The sequence below is a fragment of the Macaca thibetana genome, chromosome 17 (genome assembly GCF_024542745.1).
Source record: "Macaca thibetana thibetana isolate TM-01 chromosome 17, ASM2454274v1, whole genome shotgun sequence".
NCBI lineage: Eukaryota > Metazoa > Chordata > Mammalia > Primates > Cercopithecidae > Macaca > Macaca thibetana.
In genome coordinates this window covers 63974949-63979973 of record NC_065594.1, presented here as the reverse complement: position 1 = coordinate 63979973, position 5025 = coordinate 63974949, and positions in this window count along the sequence as shown.

The window sequence follows — 5025 nt, the reverse complement described above, 5'->3', positions numbered from 1 at the left end:
ATGCATATTAATACTTATTTTTAAATGACTGCATATAATAATATGCTAGGAAAGCAGGAAGTATTTCTGACTTCGTGTCATGAGAATGGTTTTATATGTTACTCTTTGTGGCAATTAAAAAAATATTCAGATATATTGAGCTGGAGTATAATGGACTTTCATATTTAAACATCTTATCAAAATTGTGTTCACCATTTTTTCACATAGGCATAGCAATATATTTTCTGCCTTACCAATAAAATGTCAATGTGAGTGATAGTTTTTTATGTAAACACAGTAAATTCTAAAATGTTACATGCAAGGGCTGTGAATAAACATTTTTAAATTGACATGTTATTTAATTGTTATCTCTAGTTTTCCTTCTTTTTCAATTCTTTTATTGTCTTTGTTACTCTTAATCAAATCTAGCCAAAATATTATAGAGAAAAAGCTTGCTGATATTTTTATTATCTTAGCATGCTGATGTAATTTGGAGTTGATTGATGAATTCAAAGATGAGACTCAAAAACTGGAAAAGAGTTCGTTCTCATTTTTTTAAAATTTCAAATGATTTGGGTTGTCTATCTAGTTGTATAGATATATTTTGATGTACTGAATTAGAAACACCAACTAGTAATGCAAAAAAAAATAAAAAACACTCAAAGAATTTTAATGTGGCCCCCAGTAATAGGGCAGATGGCTAATTTCTGAAACAATATGAATGCATTCCAAATTTTGAAAAGAAATTTGTTTCTATACCTTGCGGTAGTTACACTACCATCTTTTAGTCAGCCTGTGAATAAACTATCAGTTTGAATAATATATTATACTTATTCATACAGTTAACAAGGCTTATTGAGATTCAGCACTGTGGGATGCTTAGATGTACTCAACAGAGATTACACTTTTTTTCTTATTCAAATAGACTCATCATAGTTTTAAAATTAACATCGTTTGTAATAATAATAAATCTTAAATTGTATGTGTGTGTGTTTCTGTGCATGTATGTGTGTGTATTTGTGTGTGATACAGAGAGAAACCTCCATGAGGGATGTATAAAATGTTTCCAACTGAAGATTCAAATTAGAAGCAATTCAAAGCAATGATGGTTTATCATGCGCTTTGAAGGGAAAATAAATGCAATGTTCATGAAAAACAACAGTTTCAAAAAGGTGAAAAGCAGTAGCTAAAGGAGCATCAATAAAGATAGTTGAAATTACCAAAATAGACAAAGAATTACGTAAATTGGTGTATGAATATTGTTATAGAGCAGTGAGGAGCTCACATGTGTCAATACGAATTAAAATAGCTGTAGGGTATAGACACTTACGGCTCACAGAAAGTGATAATTATTTGACTCTTCTAGTTAAAAGACGTTCTCTTTGCCTCATAGTGTTGCCTCCAATGATCCTTTCAGATTCCTATTTTCCTTCAAAAGTATGCTTTCCTCCTGCCACACTGCCTATTTACAGTTCTCTAAAAAATCCAGACTATTTTTCTAATGAGTCAAGATTTATCTCTCGCTTCCCGGAACATGTATTTTTCCTGCACTCCTTCTTTTGCATTATCATTACGTCTACTACCACACTTAAAACATAATTCTAACTATTTCTATATCTTTCATCCATAAAAATGCAAACTGTCAATTGCAGAAAACATATTCCAATATATCTCTAGCTCTACATCTACTATAAAGTCTGGATGTCATAAATGTTTAATAAATATGTTAATAAATTTTAAAACAGCCATATAGAAGTTTTTTTCAAGGTATAGCCAAATGGAATGTAAGACTTTACTGGAATTGAATAATATTTAGAGATATACACAAATGCCTTGTTTTTATTAAGAGTTTTAAACTACTCCATTTGTACCTAGAATCTCAATTTAAAAAAAAATCTGAACATCATTTAAAAAATCATATGAAACAAGCTCTCATAAGGAAAAACTTTAGATGCTTTTCTCATCTAACTTCAAAATAAAACTCTCCAATATTATTTATTTATGTACTATTTTGTCTTCACATTTTAAAATAACATATTTTACTGGTTTTCCTCAATCAATTTTAGGCACGAATATCCAGTGATAATCATGTATATTTCATTGTCATACTTTCTTCTTTCTAATAGCGTATTCCTATTTCTGGTTAAATCACCATTCTATGATTATTTTATTAGGACTGTAAATACCATTTACTGTTGAGCCATGAAGCTTTCTATGCATTTTAATAAACATTTTATTCTTCCTTGACTTAACATTTTCTTTATTTTAAATTGCATAATGTCATGCAATAAATGTATAAGTGAATAATAAGTAACATTATGATGCTTCATCCAGAAAGCAATCCCTACCTTCCTTCAATTTAGTATCAAAAACTTTGAAATGATTACATTTCAATGTATCTCTGCCACATGTTTCAAGTTTTGTTAATGATAGCTTATTCTGCACCACCATGTGGCTTGAAATTAATATTTATTGCTTGTATCAGATAGGACTTTTATTGAAATAAACAGAAAGCTATCCAAAACTAATTTAAACAATACTAAGACTTCAAAGCTAGGTCATGGTTAGAGTTGGCTGCTGTGGTGGTAGAGTGGTCCACCACGTTAACAAAAGTGGCCGACATTCACTGATACTTTTGTCAAGTTTTACTAATACTTCCCAAACTCCTAGAGAATTAAGACATGAGTTTACAAAGGATTAGATTGTGATACATATCCAAGTGATCAATAATATGCTGTGCTCAAAATTGTCTCTTCCTTGCAGGTAAAAATGTCCTAGTTTTGACAAATAATTATTAAATAATTTATTAAATAATTATTTGTAATTACAAAATACATTTTGTATTTTTGCATTTTGTATTTTTATTACAATAAGAACTCAAAATTTTTATTGGAAAACTAAAAAACTTTGTTGAAAGAGTCTTCTGATTCATCCCAAAGATTCAACAGAAATACCTAAACTTATCTGTATCCAGGGATATTCAAATAATAATAACAATAATAACCTATCAGAAAACAACTATATACACCCTAAGTTGTGAATATCTTTGCAAGGCACTACTGTTTCTTTTCTCATAAATAAAAAACATTATTAATTTAATTAATATTTATTAAAAATAGGATAAAACAAAACTAGCCATTGAACCACCTAGCTAATAATTTCACACATTTGACACTTCCAGTTTATACTTCACATACCTGCCAGAATATGGTACACACATTGATTATACAAAATCACAACATCATTGCAAAAAAAAAAATCTTTATTAAATCACTGGCTTAATAAATCAAGTAATGCCATCTCAGGATCCAATCCATCTCTCAAGACCAGTCTAAATAACTTTTAAAGAACATTTCTACTTTCTCAGAGATCATTTACACTGTCTCAGAAAATCTAGAGAACTGCTTATGTGCCATTTATATTACAATGATATATTGCTTTTCGTGATATTTACTTGGTTTATTTTTTCTTTCATACTTAGTTGTAAATTTCTTTAGGTAGGACACCACATTTAAAAATCTTTGCAATATTTATAGAATTGAGCACAGTACCTTGTATTTATCAAATACTTTATATTTGTTGAATAAATGTATTTTTAGTATGGAAGAAGGCAGGCAGTACGTAATAAGCATATACACTTTGGGAAAACTATGGACTTTTAAAAAAATTTTAAAGGTCATGTTCTTCTCTATTGGGTAATTTTTATGATTTATCAATGCTTACTGACAACATAGAGCTAATGTAGTTTTTGAGAAAGTGGACTATAGTGAACTTCACATAGGAATTAATTCAAATGTTCCAGGCATCAAGCTATGTTAAATAAAAGATCATTTTCTGAGCTTACTTTAAGTTAGTGTGTGATCACTGTACTTTGGGCAACAGGTCTGGAAACTAGTGGTATTAATAATAAGCAACCATTGTTTTCCTCTGTGTTGTTGTCTTTGGGGCAACCACATCCCGAGCAATGTCCCCTATGTGTTCCAAACTTTCAGAATTATGTAATACAACTACAAAGGCAGACAGAAACATTTTAAGTTTACTCTGAGGCTATATATGTTTTATATTTATATATTTCATTGTTTACTTTTGTAGGAATTTGTGCTTTGATCTATATGACTTTATGTTTTTCTTAATTTAATATCAGAAATGATTCACATATTTAAGTTTAAAAGTACACTCTTTCCCTTTTACCTCTGCCATTCCCCTCCCTTCTCCTTTCCTCACCCACGCTTTTCCTTTCTCTGTCTCCCTTCCCATTTTCAATATTTCAAAAATATATCACTTCATTAAAATTTATGTAAAATCTATCCAAATAAAGTAAAAGTGATTCACCAAAAATATTGACAACCACAACAGCGATTCTGGGCATTATAATAAATAACTCAGAGTTAGTGGAGAGAGACGCTGTTCAGCATGGGAAGACTTTTGAATGTGACAGGTTACTCATGAACATACATGCATAACTATTTTTCTACATATATATTCTCCCCCCAAAACAATGTGTGTGTGTGTGCACCTATGCACGTGTGTGTGTAGAACACCTAGGTGAGAATTTAAAATGCCATCAATATAACATTGAAAATACGCAATTTGTTCACATGATAATTCTAGTCCCTGATCCAATTTAAAAATGTATATTACCTTCTTTTAATTTTTTTTTTTTTTTTTTTTTTTTTTTTTTGGTGAGACATTGTCTCACTCTGTCGCCAGGCTGGAGTGCAGTGGCGCGATCTCGGCTCACTGCAGGCTCCGCCTCCCGGGTTCACGCCATTCTCCTGCCTCAGCCTCCTGAGTAGCTGCGACTACAGGCGCCCGCCACCACGTCCACCTTATTTTTTGTATTTTTAGTAGAGACGGGGTTTCACCGTGTTAGCCAGGATGGTCTCAAGCCTTTTAACTTTTCAAAAACGCAAACTGAGTAGGAGATTCGTTAAGAAAAAAATGTTTACCTTGACAATATGATATGTTCTTTAAGAACTCAGTAATTATTTTCTTTTATATTTACCTAAATAACACACTGTACATCCAAGGTTATAAAACTTTCCA